Source organism: Bos mutus, chromosome 21, assembly GCF_027580195.1.
Source record: "Bos mutus isolate GX-2022 chromosome 21, NWIPB_WYAK_1.1, whole genome shotgun sequence".
Classification (NCBI taxonomy): Eukaryota; Metazoa; Chordata; class Mammalia; order Artiodactyla; family Bovidae; genus Bos; species Bos mutus.
In genome coordinates, this window is record NC_091637.1 from 29250999 (window position 1) to 29275163 (window position 24165).

Sequence of the window (24165 nt, forward strand, 5' to 3'; positions counted from 1 at the left end):
ATGGCAACCCACTCCAGTACTCTTGCCTGGCAAATTCCACGGACAGAGGAGCCTGGTGGGCTGCAGTCCATGGGGTCGCTAGGAGTCAGACACGACTGAGCGACTTCACTTTCACTTTTCACTTTCATGCATTGGAAAAGGAAATGGCAACCCACTCCAGTGTTCTTGCCTGGAGAATCCCAGGGACGGGCGAGCCTGGTGGGCTGCCGTCTCTGGGGTTGCACAGAGTCAGACATGACTGAAACGACTTAGCAGCAGTAGCAGCAGCAGCTCAGAAATCAGCCTTTTTTGGAAGTCCTATTTCCATTTATTAGAGAATGTTATTCCTAAAGGCAGAGAAGGCGATGGCACCCCACTCCAGTACTCTTGCCTAGAAAATCCCATGGACGGGGGAACCTGGTGGGCTGCCATGGGGTCGCGAAGAGTCGGACACGACTGAAGCAACTTAGCAGCAGCAGCATTCCTAAATGAAGACATAGGTGCTGGATGTACTCATTGCTTCTAAGCCTTTGCAGAATTAAGAAACGTGTATATATATGTAGAACTACTTATCCATCATGGGCTTCTCTTGTGGCTCAGGTGGTAAAGAATTTGCCTGCAATGCAGGAGACCTGGGTTAAATCCCTGGGTTGGCAAGATCTTCTGGAGAAGGGAAAGGCTACCCGCTCCAGTATTCTGGCCTGGAGAATTCCATGAACTATACAGCCCATGGGGTTGCAAAGAGTCAAACACGACTAAGCGACTTTTACTTCACTTCACTTATCCATCTATCAGAAAAACAAGAGTTTATATTAATACTTTCAACCAATCAGCACTACCCTTTCCATATTTGTAACTCCTTTAACCAGTAGTGGGATACCTTCCTTTCAGTTCCCTTAATACATTTACTTATTTGCTCAAATCTAGAATATATGGGAAGTGGTATCAGAATTACCATTAAATACAAAGGAAAAAAATAAACCAACTAACTGTAGTTTGGTATTTGTGTGGGAGTATTTTTAGGTAAAATAAGTGAAATTCACATTTTAATTCCACGGTTCAGTAAATTCTGACAAATGCATGTACTCATGTAAATTAAACCTCTATCAAGATATTGAAGTTTCTCATCACTGTGACTTTCCCCAGTCAGTACCCTCTTATTGTTGTTCAGTCACTAAGTTGTTTCCAACTCTTGGCAACCCCATGGACTGCAGCATGCCAGGCTCCTCTGTCCTCCACTATCTTCCTGAGTTTGCTCAAATTCATGCCAGTTGAGTTGGTGATGTTATCTAACCATCTCTGTCACTTTCTTCTCCTTTTGCCTACCCTGTCTTTCCCAGCATCAGGGTCTTTTTCAGTGAGTTGGCTCTTCACATCAGGTGGCCAGAGTATTGGAGCTTCAGCTTCAGCATCAGTCCTTCCAATGAATATTCAGGACTGATTTCCTTTAGGATTGACTGCTTTGGTTTCCTTTCAGTCTAAGGGAGTCTTCTCCAGTACCACATTTTGAAAGCATCAATTCTTTGGTGCTCAGCCTTCTTTATGGTACAACTTTCACATCCATACATGACTACTGGAAAAACCATAACTCTGACTATATGGACCTTCTTCAGCAAAGCAATGTCTCTGCTTTTTAATATGCTGTCCTGGTTTGTCATAGCTTTTCTTCCAAGGAGCAAATGTCTTTTAATTTCATGGCTGCAGTTACTGTCCATAGTGATTTTGGACCCAATAAAATAAAATCTGTCACTGTTTCCACTTTTTACCCTTCTATTTGCCATGAAGTGATCAGGCTGGATGGCATGATCTTGAAAGTGAAAGTGAAAGTCACTCAGTTGTGTCCTATTCTTTAGGACTCCATGGACTATACAGTCCATGGAATTCTCCAGGCCAAAATACTGGAGTAGGTAGCCTTTCCCTTCTCCAGGGGATCTTCCCAACCCAGGGATCAAACCTAGGTCTCCCACATTGCAGGAAGATTCTTTATCAGCTGAGCCACAAGGGAAGCCATGATCTTAGTTTTTTTTTAATATTGAGTTTCAAGCTAGCTTTTTTGCTCTCCTTTTTCATCTTCATTGAGATGATCTTAGCTCCTCTTCACTTTCTACCATTAGAATGGTATCATCTGTGTATCTAAGGTTGTTGGTATTTCTCCTCTAGAGGCAACCCTTTTTCTAAACTTTTTTAGTGTAGATTTGTTTTGCCAAGTCTAAAACTTCATGTAAAAGGAACTATACTGTTTGATTTCTCTTATTTGCAGCTTTTTTGAGATTCACCCACATGGCTTCATGTAGCCAAGGTTTGTCCCTTTTTATTATTGACTATTAAGTATTACCCATGGAGGAGGGCACAGCAACCCACTCCAGTATTCTTGCCTGTAGAAGAATCCCATGGACAGAGGAGCCTGGTGGGCTACAGTCCATAGAGTCCCAAAGATTCAGACACGACTGAAGCAACTTAGCGCAATAAGTATTACTTCATAAAAAATACCAAAATTAGTTATCCATTCTATTCTTGATTGACATCAGATTGTGATATTGTGAATATTGTGGCTTTGACCATTCCTTTACACAACTTTGTGTGGACACGTGTTTTCATCCTCTTATATGAATACCTAAAAGTGGAGCTGCTAGATCATAAGGTTGGTGTGTGCTTAGTTTTGTAGAAAAGTACCAAATATTTACCAAATTAGTTTCATTATCTTTATAATCCCTCCAGGATTATGAGAGAATTCTAGGTGCTCCACATCCACGCCAACATTTGATGTCAGAGTTTTAAATTTGAGCCATTCTACTTTGTATCAGATAGGGTATCTCTCTGTGGTTTTAACTCCTGATAGCTAGTGATATTGAGCAGATTTTCATGTACTTATTGTCAGTTCTGTATATTCCTTTAAAGTTCCTTTACCAACCTTTTGTCTTTTTTTTTTAAGTGGGTTGTCTTTTCAATGTTGTCATAGTTTTTTAATGATTCTGCAAATAAGTCATTTGTCAGGTATATGTCTTATGGATATTTTTCCTAGTTTATGATTTGTCTTTTTTTCTAAATAGTGTTTTTGATGAGTTGATATGTTGAATTTTGATAAAGCCTAATATATTGATTTTTTTTCTCTCTTTTGTGATTGTTAGTCTTTGTATCCTAAGAAATCCTTACCTTCCCCTAGGTTGCAGAGATATAATCCTAAATTTTATTCTAAAAATTTTATAGCTTTAGCTTTAATGTTTAGTTTTGTGATCCATCTTGAATTAATTTTTATGTGTGGTATTAGGTAGGGTTGAGGTACATTATTTTTCCATATGAAAATGTAGCTCTTCCCCATACCATCTGTTGAAATATTTCTTTTCATCATTGAGTTGCTTTGGCACATTTGTGGGTCTGTTTCCAGACCCTCTGTTTGGTCCCACTGATCTGCATGTCTGTCTTCACATATATATCAGACTGTCTTCACATATATATCATTTTTATTACTATAGCATTGTGGTAATTCTTAAAATTTTATAAGACTTCCATCTTTAGTCTTTATCAAGATAATTTTATCTATCTTGGGCAGTTGAATTTTCATTTAATTTTTAGACTTTTTTTTTTATCAGTTTCCTATAAAAATGCTGCTGGTATTTGTAAATAGAATTTCATTGAATCTACAGATCAATTTCGGGAGAATTGACCATGATAGTGACTCTCTGAATCCTTAAACATGGTATATTGCTCCATTTGTTTAGGTAGGTCTTCTCTAATTTCTCTCAACAAAGTTTTATGTGTCAGTGTAGAAAGTCTTGGTATTTCTTACTAAATTTATTCGTAAGTATTTTTTCCAAAGTCATTGTAAATTGATTTAGTTTAATTGCACTTTCTGACTGTTTACTGCTAATATGTATAGATACAAATGATTCTTTGTATATTAGCCTTGTAACTTGCAGTCTTGCTAAATGCATTTATTTGTTATAGAGTTCTTAGAATTTTCTGTTCTGACATTCATGTCATCTGCAAAAAGAGAAGCTTTTCCTTTTCAACCCTTTTCACTTATTTCACTGGCTGGGATCTATCCAAGTGTTCAGACTGAATATGCTTACCTTGGTCCTAATATTAGGGGAAAAAGTTTAATATTATACCATAAAGTCTGATGATAGGTATAGGATTTTTTAATGTAAGTTTACTGGCACTGAGGTGCCTGGGTTGGGGTCATGGAGGGGTGAGGCTGTTTCAGTGTTGACTTTTACAGTTGGTTCTCTATGCTGCCTGAGGCACTAGAGCCAATTACCTACCATGCAGGCACTGGAAGGCTCTAAGGCGTCTCAGCTGGTCCACAGCCCCAGCGCCCTCTGGCTGTGCCGTGGTCCAGCTCACTACTGTCCTCTACAAGGCCTGCCATGGAGGCCACTTAACCATCCGCCTTGCCCTGGGTGGCTGTACCAAATGGCCTTTTTACCACATTGTGGTTTCCCCCAACAAGTGTCCCAAGGATGGCCATTTCATGGAGCAGCTGGGCTCCTATGATCCAATGTCCAATAATTATGGAAAGAAACTCATTGCTCTCAACCTGGACCAGATGTGGCATTGTATTGCTTATGGAGCCCACCTCTCTAAGCCTGTGGAAAAGTTTGTGGGTCTTTCTGGCTATTTCCCTCAGCATCTAACGGTGGTCGCAAATGCTGAGAGGTTGTGACAGAAACAGGCATGATAAGTGCTCTTAGCTGCTCAGAAAACAGATACAGAAGCTACAGAAACAAGAGAATTGACTTCAGTGAACATAGCAGTGGGAACAAGGTTGAAGTCCTCTTAAAATATTTGTGCGAAGTTCTTACTTTTATTATATTTAGAGGTCTATAAATAGAATTAAGTAAAAAAGTAATAATAATATTGTCAATTTAATTTTTTAACAGTTATAGCACTACTCAAATTTTCTGTTATTTAACATCAACTTTGAGGACTTCCCTGGTGGCTCAATGGCTAAGACTCCACGTTCCCAATACAGGGGGCCCGGGTTCCATCCCTGGTCAGGGAACTAGATACCACATGCTGCAACTAAGAGTTTGCATGCCACAACCAAGACCCTGTGCAGCCAAATAAGTAAAAATAAATATTTTTAAAAATAAGTCAATTTTTGTAATTTTATTTTTGTTTTTTTGAATTTGTCCAATTTGTCTATCAGTTCAGTTCAGTCGCTCAGTCGTGTCCGACGCTTTGCGACCCCGTGAATCGCAGCATGCCAGGCCTCCCTGTCCATCACCAACTCCCGGAGTTCATTCAGACTCACGTCCATCGAGTCAGTGATGCCATCCAGCCGTCTCATCCTCTGTTGTCCCCTTCTCCTCCTGCCCCCAATCCCTCCCAGCATCAGAGTCTTTTCCAATGAGTCAACTCTTCGCATGAGGTGGCCAAAGTACTGGAGTTTCAGCTTCAGCATCATTCCCTCCAAAGAAATCCCAGAGCTGATCTCCTTCAGGATGTACTGGTTGGATCTCCAAGGGACTCTCAAGAGTCTTCTCCAGCACCACAGTTCAAAAGCATCAGTTCTTCGGCACTCAGCCTTCTTCACAGTCCAACTCTCACATCCATACATGACCACAGGAAAAACCATAGCCTTGACTAGACGGACTTTTGTTGGCAAAGTAATGTCTCTGCTTTTGAATATGCTATCTAGGTTGGTCATAACTTTCCTTCCAAGGAGTAAGCATCTTTTAATTTCATGGCTGCAGTCACAATCTGCAGTGATTTTGAAGCCCCAAAAAATAAAGTCTGACACTTTCTACTGTTTCCCCATTTATTTCCCATGAAGTGATGGGACTGGATGCCATGATCTTTGTTTTCTGAATGTTGAGCTTTAAGCCAACTTTTTCACTCTCCACTTTCAATTTCATGAAGAGGCTTTTGAGTTTCTCTTCACTTTCTGCCATAAGAGTGGTGTCATCTGCGTATCTGAGGTTATTGATATTTCTCCCAGCAATCTTGATTCCAGCTTGTGCTTCTTCCAGTCCAGCATTTCTCATGATGTACTCTGCACAGAAGTTAAATAAACAGGGTGACAATATACAGCCTTGACGAACTCCTTTTCCTATTTGGAACCAGTCTGTTGTTCCATGTCCAGTTCTAACTGTTGCTTCCTGACCTGCATACAGATTTCTCAAGAGGCAGGTCAGGTGGTCTGGTATTCCCATCTCTTTCAGAATTCTCCACAGTTGATTGTGATCCACACAAAGGCTTTGGCATAGTCAATAAAGCAGAAATAGATGTTTTTGCATAGTATAAGTTAATCAATAATATTCTTTTCATGAAACTAATTGTTGATTTTGTTGATCCTATCTACCATCTATGTGTTTTATTATGATCTTCCTTCTAATTCCTTTGTGTTTATTTTGCTAATTTTTTCTCCCCTTTGAAATGGCTGCTTGGCTCATAAATTTTTGGTCCTTTTTATTTTCTCATTATGCACTGAAAACAATAAAACTCCCTCTAACTATTGCTTTTATTACATCCCACAAGTTTTGATAGGAAATATTTCAATTAATTTAGTTCAGAATCTTTTATTATTTCTGTTTTGATTTTTCTTTCACTCTTGAGTTATTTATTTCATCTTATTTTTCATAGGGGAAACCTGATAGCTCAGGTGATTTTTCCTATTGACTTTATTTACATTTTTGAACATTTAACTATGAAAATATAAAATATATATAAATGTACACAGAATAATATAATGAATCCCCATGTACCCATCTTTAATGACTATCCAGTCATGTCCAAACTTGTTTTTTCTTGCCTACTGCTACTTCAGCCTCCTATATTATTTTGGAGCAAATCCTATGGTTATTTGTATGGGTTAAATTTTTTAACTATATGGGGATTTGCTAGTTATCTGTCTGACTTGTTTCTTTAGAGAACATTTTAAGTTCATCATTTGAAATTTCTTGTGATACTCTTTACGTCCCAAAATATAAGAAATATTTTGTTAATGTCCCATGCATACTAAAAACATTTGTATTCTGCAGCTCTTTAAAGTGTAATTCTATATGTCAAATAGGTGAAGTTTGTCAAAAATACATTCAAATTTTTAATGTCTCCACTGATATTTGATCTGATCACTAGGAAGTAATTGTCTTTATCACTAGTAAATGCTTCTACCTCTCATATTAACAGAGCTACACCAGTTTTCTGGTGATTATAATTTGCATAGTGTATTTCTTACATTACCTTTAAAATTTCATCTTTTCTGTATCTTTACACGTAGGAAAGCTTTTATAAATAGTATATTGTTGAATTTTGTATTCAGTCTGCCAATTTATTGCTTTTAACTGAAGCATCTGGTGTCTTTACATTTAATTTAATTAGTGACACATTTAGGTTTAAATCTACTCATCTCATCTTGTGCTTCTTTACTTGTTTTACATCTGCTCCTCTCGCCCCCTGCCTTGTTTATTGCCTTCTTTTGGATTCTTTTTCAAATCGATTTTTCAAAATATATCAAGAATTCAACCCCTTCTCACCACCCCCACTGCTGCTGTCCCGCCCAGACCATCTCCTTCTTCCTCTGGGTGAGGCGGTGGCCTCCTGACTCATCTCCCTGCTTCTGTCCTTCCTCCCACTCCCCGCCCTCCCCCGGCCATCTGCTCACTAAGCAGCAGCCAGAGTGAGCCTCTTAGCATGTCAGCTAGTTTCCCCTCCCTACAAAGCCTGCTTGGTGCCTGTGTAGAGTGAGCGCTGTCCATGGTGCTTAGGGGAACATCATGGCCTTGTGCCTGCGGGCCTCGGTGCTGCCCAACTGCCCTTGCTCCGTGTACTTGAGACATGTGACCACCTGCCGGTCCTCTGACAGTACAGAGCCCCACCCTCCTCCCCCAGGGCTGGACATTCTCACCCTGCCATGCACATGGCATACCTCTTCCACGCCCTTGTTCCAAACGTTTTTTCTGTGAGGTCTGCCCTGGCCACCCCTCGCCCTCCACCTGCTCTTGACCCTGTCCTGTTCTCGTAGGAGTCAGCTCCCTCTGTCACCCTGTACAGTGCACCAGTTATGGTGCCCTGTGTTGTGTCTCTGCCTCTGTTAGAAAAGAAGCCCCTGGGGCGTCTCTGCCCTTTTGTTTAGGAACATATCAAGGCCCTGAAACAGAGCCTGACCCAGGGTAGACACTCAGAAGCTACTGGTGAAGAAATGTGAGAATTTCACTTTTTCTCTTGTAATTATTTGAAAGTTACATGCACTTATGTCTCTTATTTTAATGTTACCATGGAAACGACAGTGTGCATACTTAACTACTCAAAGTCTCAAGTTAGCCAACGCTGTTACCTTCCTTCTGGGCTTTACAATGACCTGTGAACACTTTTAAGATACTCCATTTACTTTAAGTTTTATTTTTTGTGTGTTTTTTGTTTGAGGGGTAGGGGGTGTTTACTTTTTGAGGAAGAGGCAGGATGAAAGTATGAAAATGCAGTTGTTTTGTGGGAAACTGGATCCAGTATTTGAAGTGTGTGACTGAGACATGGGCCTCGAATTTGCCTTTTGATAGAAACCAAGTGTTTGTCAGTTCATTGGCTTCACACATTCATGAGCATGATGAGGGCCTTCAGTGGCTTCCAAAGACAACTGGTTCCAGGTGAGTGGCATAAAAATACCTCTGATATTTGTAGATCCCGCACACACAAGTTTCGCTTTGAGAAGCTGGGCTGTTCCTCAGGAATGAATGTTGTACCAGTCCCTGGTCTTTCTGAAGCCCCCACCCAGGGGTGAGCACCCCTCCCAAGCGGTCCTCAGCCTCTCTGAGGACCACTGCATTTAGCATCTGATCACAATGTGGCATTTGTAGAAGCCTGGCATGAGTGTGGGAGTGATTTCAGTGAGCCTGGGAGGTGTAAATGGAAGTTTAAAATCCTCATTGGAGGAACAATTCGAATAGTGTTAAAGCCAGGATGGCTTCTTGGCTTTTCCGCCCCCAGCCTGTCCGAGCACAAAGGCTAAAGGATGCAGGTGTCAGGCCTGCCCTGACACCCACGCATCACGTCTGTGCCTCTCTGGACCACGGTCCAGCTGTGGGGATCACATGCCATAGGCAGGCAGCACTCAGCCTCTGCGTCCTGTCTCAGGAAGCACCATCTTACTGGGGTTATGCTTTCTGTTGGGCTGGATTTCAAAACTCACAATGAGCAGCACACTGCAAAGATATGTCACTGACAGTGCTCGTGCACACCACCATCAAGGCCCTCAACAGTGGCCTGGCTCTGGCCCTTTCCTCCCAGGAAAGCAGTTGCTGTCCTCCTGGTGAGCAGATAATCCGCCTGAGTTGCCCAGGAAATAGGGCTCCCTGTGTTGCTCTATCAAGATGCCTCTGCTGCTGCTAAGTAGCTTCAGTCGTGTCCAACTCTGTGCAACCCCATAGGACCCTCTGAAGTTGTGATCGGCTGTTGGGGTGGTCATCCAGGGACGTAGAGCAACCCTGGTAAACCTTCCCCTCCTCTCTGATTAGGTCTGTATTCAACCACATTCCTCACTTCTCCAGCCAGTGAAGCAATGAAAAGAATTTTTAAAATGTTATTGATGCCCCCCAATTTATACTTCCCTTCGCTAATAAATATTGTGTATAAATTACTAGCTACACCTGTGCACCTATTTATAAATATAGAAGAGCCTTTTGCACTTGTTTATACAACCAGATGTCAATGGTTCCGTGCCATCCATATTACTGTGATACTTCCTTTCCTCAGCAAACTGTGTGTCATGGGTGTCCTTCCAGATCAACAAATCAAGTCTGGTTTATCTTTTCTAAACATATGAATCCATCCAGCTTATCCAGCTATTCTCTGTTGAGAAGCATTCTGATTTTCTCATTTTCTGCCACTTCAGAAGTCTTTATTAAGTGTCATTGAACAGTTTCTAATATACTACTAGTTTTTATTTCTATAAGATATATTTCCCAAAATGGGATCACTGAGTCAACAAGCTCTTTATTTTGAACTTGAATTGCTATTTTCAAATGACTTTCCCAAAAGGGCTTAGAAATTTACATTCGTACGAAAAATGCAAAAGCATAAAGAGTTCCCTCAATCCCTTTGTGTCTGGGTGTCATCACCAGCTTCTTCGCCAGTCTGTCTGATAATGATATGGTTTTGGAAATTTGCATTGTTTGTTCACGATTACTGCTCAGAGTGAGCATCTTTTTTATGCATTCTTGGCTTTCTGGATTTTTTTCCTATAAATTGCCTCTTCATGTCTTTTGCCTGAGTTTCTGTTGAGTCATTTGCCTTTATCTTAAGACTTTATTTAAAGGGAGGTTAGCACTTTACTGAAATATGTGTTGCAACTATTTTTGTGTTGTTTGTCATATTTTGAAATATTATCCTGTTAAGTATTTTTTATTATTTTCTTTGTAATTACTGAGTATCTTGCATTGTTTAAAAAGGTCTTGCTTATGTCAGAGTCATACAGCTATTTAATATTTGAATACATTTTCTTGTGGTATGTTTACAGTTACATGTCTTACATTTATGTCTTTAATTTACCAGGAATTTACTTCTGTGTATAGGTGGGGTAGGGTATAAGTTTGTTTTCTGTCAGATTCATTTACTAAGTAAACTATTCTTTTCCCTGAGAGCTACAGGCCAGTTGGGTGTACATTGGTATCATAATGTATTGACTAGCACACCTTTATGGTAAAGCAAACCCTCCCTATTATTCTGTTCTTTGGTTTTCTTGTCTGCTTTTAAAAATAGATGTAAAGTGCTTAGGAGAGTGCCTCATTTTTTTGTGGAAAATACTAAACCTCTATAAGTGTATACAGAACAGTAGTATACTGAATCCCCATAGATTCAGCACCTGATGTCTATGATTATCAAGTTGTGTCCAGTTCTTGATATTTTTCTATACCCTCACCCACTGCCACTTCAGCCATAAATATAAAAAATGTTCGCTGTGTTTATTCATGTTACTACTATTCCTATCAGTTCATACTTTATACTTCAAAATAATTGCGTTCAGTTCCCCCAAAATACAACATTGGAATTCTGGTTGACATTGTATTCCAGTTTTGCATTTGTTTTGAAGCAGCGTTTTTATGATGTCATCGTCCCCTGGGAGGCATGATCAGTGTTTCCGTGCTGTCCTGTCTCCATATCCCTGGCTTTCTATCCTCCTCTGGATGGCTGGGTCTGGAGGGCCTGTGCGTGTCTCTTCCTGAGTCCTCCTTGTCTTTCAGATGCTGAGCTTTGAGTTCTGAGTTCTTTTTCTGAGAGGACCCAGACAGCATCCATCTACAGTTGATTCCCAAGGTGACAGTTCCAGCTATGACTCTTAAATCATTCAACAGACAGTAGTTGACCATTCAGCATGCCCTGGACAGACAGCAGTGAATCAAACAGATGTGACCTCTGCTCCCTGTTAGTCAAGGTCACACTCAGAACAGTGAGCAAGGAGCTGCCCTGATCTGGTCAGTGCAGCCCAGGAAGGCTTCCTGGAGGAAACAGTATTTAAGATGAATTCTGAAGGGCCAATAGGAATGAGCCATGCAGTGGAGCAGAACATGAAAGCTGTGCAAAAGGAGGCAGAAGGTGGGAGGAACTTCGAGAAAAAGCAAGATCCTGTTTTTTGGGACTCAGAGGATGAGTAGCCCATGTTGACTGAGTCTGGGGATGTGGGTGGGGGTCACAAAGAGCTGGAATGTGCTGGGCTCAGGGGAGGGAATACCAGCAGATATTGTCATCACCATCATCAAGATCTATCCACTCTGCCCTGGACTCTGTGCTGAACCCTTGGGATGTACCACAGTATCACAATATTTCACCCTCAGCAGTGAAACGAGATGAGATATAAAGAAAGCATGACAAATGCTCTGTCACTTCAGTCATATCCGACTGTTTGCTACCCTATGGACTGTGGCTTGCTAGGCTTCTCAGTCCATGGGATTCTCCAGGCAAGTATATTGGAGTGGGTTGCCATGTCCTCCTCCAGAGGATCTTCCCAACCCAGGGACTGAACCCTCAAGAAGAAGGCAGGGCTCCAATAAATCACCCACTTGGCCACATTTACTCAGCCATCAGGATCCTGAGTCAGGATTGAAACTCGGATGCCAGAGCCCACCATGGCGTGCTGAGACACCAAGCAAGTGACACTTCTTGGTTTTGGCTGCTGAATGCAGAGGAGTTAGTGATCCTGCTCATGGTCAAGGGGAGGATTCTGGGCTGCCATTTGGGTGAGATTTTTACAACCGCAGCAGAACACACAGACTGATACCCAAAGGAAAATATAGCCAAGAAAATGGGATGTAACCCCAGAAACAAGTATTCTATGGGAAAAGGCACTGGAAGAAATGCTTAGAAGTGGTGGAAGGGAAGGCAGAATACAACCATTGGACCACATCTAGCTTTATTAGTACAGCATTTCCCCATAATATGTTATGTAGTTACATGAGGCAGTATATATATATATATATATGTATATATATATGTATATGTATATATATATATAAAGTTACATGAGGTCATCTTTATAAAGTCAGCATGTCAACGGCATGCCTGTTGGATGTGCCACAGAACTTCCTAGAGTGATTTTCCAGGTAATGGGCGCACACTGCAAGATTCACTTTTTGGCTCTTTTAGCCATATGTCACGAACAGCTTTCTACCGTGAACTGTGTGTTTTGGTTAGTTTACTAAGCTGAAGTTTCACCACTGAATTTATCCTCCCTTTGATCTAAGGGTGAAACCAGCATAAGGCAAAGCAAGTTGAACTCGGACACAGGATAAGCTATCTTGCCACCCCTTGGGCAGGACTGGACCTCTCTCTCTGAGTCTCATTTCATCACAATTACCTCTAGCCCAGAGTAAATATCAAGCCCACAGGTCAGAGCCATCGGGAGCTTCTTGTGGCATTTCTGCTGTTTAAAAAATTCCATTGAATCCAGGTGTTCAGTGTGTCTGAGTGGTTGAGAAAAGAAAGAAGAAAAAGAAAGATAGCTCTAAGTCATGTCCGACTCTTGGATCCCATGAACTGTAGCCTGCCAGGCTCCTCTGTCCATAGGATTCTCCAGCCAAGGATACTGGAGTGGGTTGCCATTTCCTTCTCCAGGGGAACTTCCCGACCCAGGAATTGAATCCAGGTCTCCCACATTGCAGGCAGATTCTTTACCAACTGAGCTACATGGAAAGCAAATGAATGTAAAAACACAGGACCGTGGAGTGAAGGAGGGGCTGAGGCGATTCTGAGTCTGTTTTTTTGTTGGTTTTTTTTTATATATATAATTTTAATGTCGAAGAAGAAATTCCAGAAAGTTAGGAGAAGAGAATTTGGCCTGCCCTGGGCTCTCCTCCTTCTGCTCCCAGAAGGAATAGAGCATGTTTGAGAAGGGTTACTCTATGTGATGATGTATTGAAATGTACTTTTTTATTGGGAATAATTTCCTATCTTAATCTTTTTAAATAGACTTTATTTTTAGGGCAGTCACAGCAAATTTAAGACATTTTCTATATACCCGCATGCCCCACACATGCATAGGGACCCCATTATCAACATCCCCCACTAGAGCAGTGTATTTGTTACAATTAATGAACCTACACTGACACCTAGTCACCCCCAGTACATACATAGTTCGCATGAGGGTTCATTGTTGGTGGTGTCTATCCGGTGGTTTTGGGGAAATGTAAGATGACATGTAGAGCCCCTGACCTATACATGTACATGTATAGAGTGTCATACAGAATAGTTTCATTGCCCTAAAATCCTCTGTGCTCCACCTCTTTGTCCCTTCTTGCCTCCTAACCCCTGGAAACCATGGATCTTTTCATTGTCTGGGTAGTTTGTCTCTTCTAGAAATTCACACAGTTGAAATTATACAAGATGTAGACTTTTCAGATTGGCCTCCTTCACACAGTAAGATACATTTAAGGTTCATCCCTGTGTTTTTGTACCTTTTTACCTCATTTCTTTTTTGCACTTAATAATTTTCCCTTGTCTGGATGCACCATTATTTATTTAGCCAATCACCTCTGTAGAACATAGACATCTTGGTTGCTTCTAAGTTTTGGCAGTTATGAATAAGCTGCTATAAATATCTGTGTGCTTATCTTACTTCTTTAAAATGCAAAATCAAAATACATCTCCCAACTTCTGATTATGGAACGCCTCTATAGGATGTAAAGGGGGGAATCTTGCTTAGAGAAGAATAAAAATGGACACGATCCAACTGCATTTGGCTACCACATCAAATAGTAACAGTATTTAAATTGATAAATCAATTTCTGGAGCTTGAATACCACAGCTCAGTCAAACTATGCCACAGACATTTGATCCCAGTAGTCCTGTGCCACCCAGTTACTGAAACCCTTAAAGAGATAACCTCACCAGTTAGGAAGAAAAGCGGATCTTGGAGCCAGTCCTCATTATGTTTTATATTTATATATTTAAAAATTTTTACCTTTGACATCACCGTGACTTGACCAAGAAACTGCTATATTCTGCTCCAGTGCAGAAGGCATCAACTTGCACTGAGCTTGAACTGTCCATGGACCTTTCTGCACTTTCTTTCATCATTATCCTCCCCACAGACCCTTTGAATCTCACTCTGTGTGATGACAGCAACCCCTTGAGTGCAATCCCATGTGGGAGATGAGGATACCAAGGTGTAGAAAGCCTACGTGTCCTGCCCAGAGTCATGTAGATCAGAAATGACAGTGTTGGGATTTAACTCAGGTCACCTCCTCCGAGCCCACTGTGCTGCCCCTTTGCAGGAAACACACTTGACCCCATGTCATCCCATGTGATTACTGCATTGTGATCTTCAGGAAATAAAATCCCCCAGCACACAACTGAAGAACGGACTGAGTTAGCCTTGGTAGGCTTGCTGGAATGTAGACATTTCATAGTCAGATACATAGAGGCTATTTGGAGCGTAGGAAATGGACAGATGGACTCTCACAAGCAAAGCATTGACAGAAGTCCACAGCAGGATAATGAGAGAAGACAGAGAACCAGCACTAAAAGTGGAAGATGGGGACCTGGAGGAGAAAAGAAGAGTAAAATACCATGACAGAGACAAGAATTTGAAGTACAAGAAATAATCTCTGTCAGTTAGGCTGCTATAACAAACTACGACAAACAGGGGGACTTAACCAGTAGAAATGTATTTCATACAGTCTGGAGACTGAAAGTCCGAGATTAGGGACCAGCATGGTTGGGTTCCAGTGAGGGCTCTCTTCCTGATTTGCTGACGGTCACCTTCTTGCTGTGTCCTCATGAGGCAGAAAGAGATCATCTCCCGCATGCCTCTCCTTATAAGGACACTCATAGGTCATGAAGGTCATAATTGCCTTCTAAAGGCCCCACCTCCTAATGTCATCACGATGCACATTAGGACATCAACATATGAATTTAGGGAGATACAAACATTCACTCCATGATAGGGATCATCAGTATCATGGGAGAGAGAAGGGAAAATATGAGACTCAATGGGAGAAATGAGGGTAGAAAGCAAAGGGCGGAGGGCCTCGTGCACACGAAGAGGAAAGTGGTGGGGCAGGTGTAGGCGACAAGGTCGAGAGATCAGATGATGGAGGAAGGCTGGAACTGGGACAGAGCTTTGGAGGAGGCCTTGCGGTCCAGGGAGGCAGTGAGCTGTGCTGACAGCAGGGTGCTGTGATCCTGGGCGAGGCATGGGAGCTGGTTCCTGACAGGAATGCGAGTGAGATGGGATTAAGGTCCAGGAGGCAGGGGATTAAAGTCTGAAAGTAGAGAATGAAAATAAGACCCCATTTTAGTTATATTATTTTTTTCTCCAGGCACTGTATGGAATGCCCTTGAAGGTATACCAGGTGTCAGATCTGCTATGTCATTTTAACTTTAAAAGAAAAAACATGGAAAGGCCACATTCAGCAAGCCTTGTCTTCAGCTCTTTGCTCTGAGCACTTGACACCTTCCCGGCTAGTCTAAATTCAAGCTTCTACAGTAACGAGAACAATGGTGACTGTAGCCAGTTGCCGGCATGTCCTGGGCATTGAACTTCCTTGCTGTTACCTCTTCCTTCTCATGACACTCAGTGTTTGTGTTAGGACACAAGCCAGGCCCAAGAGTCCATGCTGTTTTGCTAACCTATGGGCGTCACAGTTATGAATTTCAATTACCTATTTACCCAATAAACTATATAGGTGTCCTTATTTGACACTCTCTAGGTATCTGTGTGCCAGACGCTGGTTTCCAGTGAAGGTTAACAGACGTGGCCCACCCCTCCCTGGAGCTTCCAGTACAATGAAGGATAAAGATACTAACACATGCACATGTATCTACTGCAATTAATGTGAAGCACAGTTAAGGAAAAAAGTGAGTTCTATGGGAAAATACAGATGGGACTTAATAGGTACATTAACCAGTGGAAGCCTCTTAGCAAGTGACATAGGATGTGAGAATGTGTGTGAATCAATGCAGGAAAAGTTGCAGACAAAGGAGGAAGAATGTGTAGAGGATCTGAGGGGAGACACTAAGAGGGACAGGAGTGAAATGATGGAAGGAAAAAGTGTAAGGGAAAACTTGGAGGGGTAAGGTGGGGGCCAGAAGTCTTCTGCTCCTGGGACATGGAAAGGAGCTTCTATTTTGATTCCATATGTAGGAAAAGGCCACCTTAGAATTTGAGGTCAGGGCAAAACATGTTCTGGTTTCAAACATCAGTAAAGTTCCTCTGTGGGGAATAGAATGGGGCTGGGAATAGAAAGGAGAAGTGGGGATCATCTCAGCTGCTCTGTGCCAGACACTGGGACATGGGGGTGAGGCAGAGGGATGAACCACAGAGTATGGGCTTCCAGGTGGGAAGTCTAGGAGGGCCAGGGTATTGTTCTGGTGATGAGAGGGTGATGGATTTGGGACCTGATGGGGAAGAGAATCTCTTCCAGGTGAGTGAGCCCTGGGACCCACCCAGTACCCCTGCAGGCTGCTCTGGGTGGCCTGTCCCACACGCTCCTGTCTCCACCTCCACTGGCCTCGCCATTCTGATCATAGGCTTGATGCGTGATTGTAAAGTGAAGACTTTTGTTTCTTGATACAACACAGTGAGGTAGGCTGAATGTATTTTTCTATTATTGTTGCCATTTTCCACCTTAGTTTCAGGTAGCTCTTCCCAGAACCTGGGTCCCTTCATGCAATGAGAATCATTCTCCTGTTGCAAACTGTTGACCCAGGGAGTCCTTCCAGTGCTGCCCCACCTCCAGCGTTCAAACTGACTCCACAATGTGCTCATGGCTGGTGGGGACAGTGACTTAATGCAGTGATTGGGACCGCCATTGCAGTGTCCCGCTGACTGTGGTCCTGCGTGAGCTGTGTCCTTGAGGGTACATTCATGGGGAATGTGTGTTTTAGAAAGAGAGCTGGGTTCAGTTCTTGCCTCTTTTTTTTGGAAGCAAAATCATGGTTTAAGAGTTTAAGAACATGTAAGTAAGGGAATTACATGTAACAGTTTGTAGTAGAAAGGGAGTCTCAAAACCACTACAATTTTAAACCAAGTTTTCATGATTATAAATCTATGCAATAAAAAAATTCATATCCAAATGAAAAAGTTTCAAGTCTGCACATAGAAGAGCTGCTATCAGCTAACGAAAATCTGTATTTATTTGCTTTAGATTTCTAAAGCCTTTCAGTGCTTTTATTTTTTAATGTTTTATCTTTAAATTTTTGTTAGAGTATAGTTGATTTACAGTGTTGTGTAAGTTTCGGGTGCATAGCACAGTAATTCATAAATATATAATATATAATAATACATATATCATATTATATATACATATTATATAATACAATAATACATATTATTGTCCCTTATAGGTTATTACAAAATACTGATTATAGTTCTTTGTCCCATGTTTTGGTTTTTTTCTTGTGCTTCTCAAATATGATTGTTGATGAAGGTTCCTGCTGACATGGGGCAACATTCTGTTTTCAGTTTTTGCGTTTTCCGTTTGATGTAACAAAGCTGCATCTACCTTTCCCTTCTTTTTTCCTTCCTTTTTTCCTGAGTTAAACTGTTAAAGATTTTTTTTTTTATTATTACATTTTTTCCTACCTCTTTATCAAATTGTGTGTTGACTTTTTCAAGGACCTCTTTTATATTAGGCACTATTGTTCAATTCAAGAGTGTAATTCAGGAGGCAGGGACAATATTTCTATTGAGTTCTGAGAGTCCAGAATAATGCAGGCATCATCCAGGAATAAAGTGGACAGGTGTTAGCCAGGCTTTAGAAAACACCATTGCAGAAACAGTATTTCCCAAGCCTGATGCAGAATCGATTACTGAGGGGGAGGGTGTAGACAGAGAAGAGAAAGGAGCCCATGACAGAGCCCTGGGCACTGAAGAGTTTGTAAGTTGAGAGAGGTAGAGCCAAAAAAAACCCCCAAAACAACCCGGTTCCTAGCTCAGGGGTTAGGTGTGTGCTAGAATGGCAATGGCACCCCACTCCAGTACTCTTGCCTGGAGAATCCCATGGGCGGAGGAGCCTGCTAGGCTGCAGTCCATAGGGTCACTAAGAGTCGGACATGACTGAGCGACTTCACTTTCACTTTTCACTTTCATGCATTGGAGAAGGAAATGGCAACCCACTCCAGTGTTCTTGCCTGGAGAATCCCAGGGATGGGGGAGCCTGGTGGGCTGCCGTCTGTGGGGTCGCAAAGAGTCGGACACGACTGAAGTGACTTAGCAGCAGCAGAATTACAAAGCATAGAGTCATCAGTAGAGAGAGGATGTTTGAAGCCATGGGGTGAATGGAAGGACTTAGCACAACAATTAGTTAGACAGTGACTAATAGCCCCCAGGTCGCAGGAGTCATCTGCAAGGTTTGTTTCCTGGGTCTGCCTGGAGCCTGCTCCATGTTATCCTCACTGAGGCTAGTAGAGCTACAGCTATCTGGAAGGTCACCAGGGTTGATGGTGGGAGGACAAGAAGGACCGACAATGAGATGCATCCACCGAGAATGACACACATCACTTCTCACATGTCACTGACCAAAGCAGCTTATAAGTTCACACATTGCTTCCAGGGACCAGGGATGTGATTCTGCTCAGGGTCTGGGAGCAGGGGAAGTGCCGAGATTAGTGAGAGGGTCACTGCCCGCTGCAGGGCAGTTCAGCTCACCAATGATCTGGCTCAGTTTTCTTCCAATGCAAATACCCAGTGAAATGCTTCCCATGAGAAACAAAGTCACCTAAGCCTAAAGGTCAAGGATTCATTGCTTTGTAAGAACCAGAGGCAGCTTCTCTGAGTCTGCAGACCCGTGAACTAAAGAGACAAGTTAGCTGACACCATACAGCTACATATGCACTACACACACATACACACACGCTCAACCACACAGACACACACATAGTCACGTGACCACACACACAACACACTGCCTACACTCATAGAACCACACACACTTGTAACTACTAACACAATCATACACCCTCTCTCACACACACACAACATATCCACATACACTTGACCACAGAAAACATAAGAAACTACACACACAACTACTAACACAGTCAAACACCCCTCACACACAACATATCCACACATACAACCATACAACTACACCCACAACTGTGCATACACTCAACCACATAACATATATACAAAATCATACACACAGCCCCCACACACAGGCATGCACACACGTGGAACCAGACATACACGACTACTAACACAAGCATACACTTGTCTTATATACACACAACATACCCACACATACTCAACCACACACAATCACGCAGTGACACACATCACACACAGCACATACACAGCCCCCCACTGTCCCACACATACATAACCCCACACACAAACATGCACATGTATGGAACCACACACACAACCACATACTCACAAACAAAATCGCACACACACAACTATTAACACAGTGATATATCTCATGCACACAGCATATCCACATGTGCAACCACACAGCTGCACACACAACCACACATACACACTAAACCATATGCCCACACACAGTCACACAACCATGCACTCCACACACAGCCCCTGACAGTCCCACACATTCACAACCCCCATACACACAAACATGTACACACATAGAACCACAAACACAACCACATATACAGACACACATACATAACCACACAGTTGCACACAGAACACACACATTCAGCTTACTCTCAGTTCTTTGAAGCCCTCTCCTGCCTCCCACGGCTCCCACCACCCACTCCTTGTGTCCTTAGGGCTGCATTAAAGGCATCTCTAGTGTGTGATATTGACAGAAGCATAATCTGAGTACGTCACAAAGCTCACAAGCCATATAAGAGAAATAGAAGACTTTATTTTATTAAATTTTCAACTTCTTTGGATGAAAGTCATCATTAAAAATAAAAAGACAAGCAACCAATCTTGGGAAATTTATTAAAAATTGAATATCCTTAATACACAGAGTGCCTCAATTCAGTATGAAAAATAAACGAGTTAATCAGAGAATATATAGAAGAGATTTGCAGAAGAAATCCAAATAGTCCATATACAAATGAAAAGTTCATCAATCCCGTGAGTAATCAGAGAAATGCAAATTAAGGGAGTAAAAAGCAAAAACAAAGTCTGAGGTACCACATTTTGTTCACCAGGTTGGCAAATATTTAAAAGACTATACATATATAAAGACACTCAGTCTTGGCATGGGTGAGGGGCCAGACCCTCACGTGGTTAGTGAGTGATGATACATAACTGAGTTGTGATTTGTGATGGGTGCTTTATCTATCTAAATATCTGTCTGTCTAAATGTGACATCTAGTTGCATTTTGACCTGGCATTCCCACTTCCAAAAACATTTCCATCAGCCGTTTCTGCCTTTGCAGGCAAATATAGCCAGAGGAAGACCCACATTTCATGACAGAGCCTGTGACAGGTTCAGTGAATCCCAGTACATTCTCACAATAGAAATCTGCTCAGACAGTGGGGGATGAATTATGTTGGGGCATGGGACATGGAATATGCCATGGCATATGAGAAACAAGTCACCCAAGAACAGGTAATAGGATATTAATTGTACCACTGAAAAGACTGAGGGAGTATATGTATGCAAAGGAAAGGTCTAGAAGGATATAAGACTGGCATTTCTTTGTGCAAAGCTGAGCACTTAGCCAGTCCCTACCCCACGATGTCATACCAGTGAGGGGTGGAGTGTGGATCAGGTGGTGGTCAGTGTGTCCTGACTTACACCAGTGCCACCATCATAGATAGGCTGTGCTGTGTGGGCCAGGCTGAGCGGGGAGACAGCCGGCCTGGCCTCCTGGCCCTCCCGAGGTAGCCCCTTCATTTCTGGCTCTGCTGCGTGGCCTCACCCAGCTGCTGTGTCAGGCTCCTTGGCAGCGTCTCCCTCCTGCCTGTCTGGGCCCCTCATCTTGCCTCTTTTCCCACCCATTCTTGCTCTCCTGCATCCTTTGTCTTCCATTTCCCCATCATCCTCCCAGCCTCTCCCCACAGACCTGCCTCCCTTGTGGGCTTCACTGTCCTGGTAAATGCCGAGGTACTTCTAGGGGGACCACTGACCAGCAACATCTTCCCTGCCCTCTTCCCAACTGTGCCACTGTCAAGGGGCCCTGGGATTGGAGTCACAGTTGCCAGGACAGTCAGACGAGGTATCCAGAACTTTCCTTTTTGACAAGCAGTTGAGAGCCCCGGGTTCTGTAAGATAAGGGGTGGACAGGGTTGTGCTGGGGTCCTTTTACCCAAGCATCCTGCAGCGGCAGCATGGCCCCCAGCAGCCCAGCATCAGCAGTGCTGTCAGCTCCTGACACCCTCTTAACTGATTTCCTCTGCAGTCAGGACTGGACCTCAGCACAGGAGGAGTTTTGCTTTTTGCCCCACATAATTGTTGATTTTATTTTTATACAATCACGTGAAATTTAACTTATTAAAAGATAATAACCACAAGGAATGAGAAGTTCTGAGAAGACTGTAATTCTCTGTAACAAAGTTTAGCTCTGGTGTCCTTGTGCTCCCTGGCTGGTGGCAGCTGGACCAGCTCTGATCATTCTTCCTGGGCCACAGCTTCCTCCTTGCAGGCCGCCTTCAAGCCTCACCTTGTCTTTTCGTTGCCTTCGGGGCCTCCACTCTATGCAGACTGTCACCCCATGCCATGTGGCTAGCGTTTTCTAAGTTGAAAGTGCGTACAGAAGCAGGTGTGCACATCTGTAGTGTCCAGGCAGGGAGCGCTTTGGGGGACAGCTTGTGGACCTCTAGGAGGAGCTACCCACTTTCCAAGAAAATCTTCCAAGAACCCCTGGGGTAACAGCCACAGAGTATATACTTTTATGGGGTCCAAGACTGCCCAGTTTTCTTACAGTGGGGGTTATGTTGGTCTCAGAAACGTCAAAGCTGTTTCAGGATCACTGAAATAGAAGGGACTCAGGCTGTTTTTGGTGCCACCCTGTCCCTGCCCATCAGACTGTACCTCCACACCCTACTCCAGTTCCTTTTGGGGGTTCTGGGTGAACCACTTTCTCCCCTCACTGTTGATCTCAGAGGTACTGCAGGCCCTTTTGCAGCTCATGTCATGTCTGGGCTTAATGCCCAGAATCCATGCAAGGGACCAGGAGGTTTTGCAACAGGCCAAGACCAGCCTCTGTGTTAGTGGAACTTGCTTTCCTCTTCCATTTACACACCAGATCCCACTCTTCTTAGTTATCTATATTCACTCAGTCAGCTGGTCAACAGATATTTTTCTAAGCAGACTAGAAGTGAGGAATCAGATGACAAAGATGCAGGTCCTGACCTCAGGGAAGCTCAGGGTCAACACGGAGGCTGATGGCCAGAATATTTGCCTTCAACTCCGCACACCACAACATGGGCGAGCTGTGTACAGCAGCTGTCACTGGGCTTTGTGGGTGGCTCCCTCATGATTTCTCAATGGCCTCCACTAATTTAAGAGAGAATTTTAATTATATGGGCAGAAAACGGAAACCAAGTAATGATCACATGGATAGAAAAAGCATTAGATTGTTTTGTGTTGGACGGAGTAATTAATGTCTTTCACAAATGATGCTGGAGAAAATGAGTAAGTTTCTTTTAATCGATTTTCAACTTTTGTTCTTGAAAAAAAACTGTGAAAAGCTAATTAATGGTGGCAGAAGATTATGAGGGCGGAGAGTATGAAAGGAATGCTGATGGAGCCCGGAACCCCAGAGTGGAAGGAGGAGCCTGAGCCCGCTTACTTTACACAGGACAGAGTCAAAGCCCAAAGCCTCCAGGTTCTTACAAAACATGCATGTGAAGCAGTATCGCTTTTGGCTTTGCCAGAACTTAATGACATTCTTCTAGCACTTTGTCCCCCTGTTGTAGAGCCGTGTCATTTTGTACTGTCATATTCTTCCCTGATTATCTCAAGAGAATACACAGGCACACATACATACGTGTAAACATACACATAAAGCACACATACTGGTTATAGAAAAACAAATAGCAACTTTATTGGATACAATGTTGATGGAACTAACTTACACAGCCTGATCTTCCTATCTGTAAGTGCCTTGTCCATAACTTTAAACACTTCCAAAATTCCTTGTCTGTTTTAGAATGTTTAATTAATTTACCATTAATATTATTATCATTTATATTTTCATTAAGCCTTTACAAGGAGGAGATACATTTCTTAGTCTCTGGGTACAAAATGTTTTGGCTTTTAAGCTTAAAAGCAAAAAGAACAAATGAGTATGATTATTTTTCATCTGACACTTGGATTTCCTTTGCTTAGAGATGAACAATCCATTGACAGTTTTTCAAACTGATTTAAGAATAAATAACAGCCCAAGGCCACCAGTTTTTCTTTCTATATAGAAAATATGCCATAGATTTTCCATGATAGGGTAAACTAGACCTCCTGAAAACTGTTCTTCTAGATTGAAAAGCTGAATTAGATGTAGGAAACCGCCTTTGAAATACAGAACTCATTTCATTTCAATTTGATTTTTAAACTATTCAGTCACTGTGTTTTAATGAATAGGCAAACAAACTTCATGTCCCCATGGAAATTACATTTCAGTGAGACCAGTAGACAATCAATATAATATATATGTGTGCAGTCAAGGCTACAGAGAACAAACAAAGCAGAGAAAGAGAATTTGAAGTAGTTACGACCCCACAGAGGGAGTTGAACATCTAGGCAAGTGGGTCTCGGAAGGCTTCACCAAGAGCTGATCGTGGAGATCTGGAGGAGAAGAAGGAAGAGCTGGGAGGCCTGAGCTCAGGATGTCCAG

General features: G+C 42.4%; 1 protein-coding gene and 1 pseudogene across 1 annotated transcript in view; both read left to right on the top strand.

Moving 5' to 3' along the window:
* Window positions 1-4759, top strand: part of LOC102271214 (small ribosomal subunit protein bS16m pseudogene) — a 119130-nt pseudogene extending 114371 nt beyond the window's left edge.
* OTUD7A (OTU deubiquitinase 7A) overlaps window positions 1-24165 on the top strand; it is a 389986-nt gene that overhangs the window by 128770 nt on the left and 237051 nt on the right.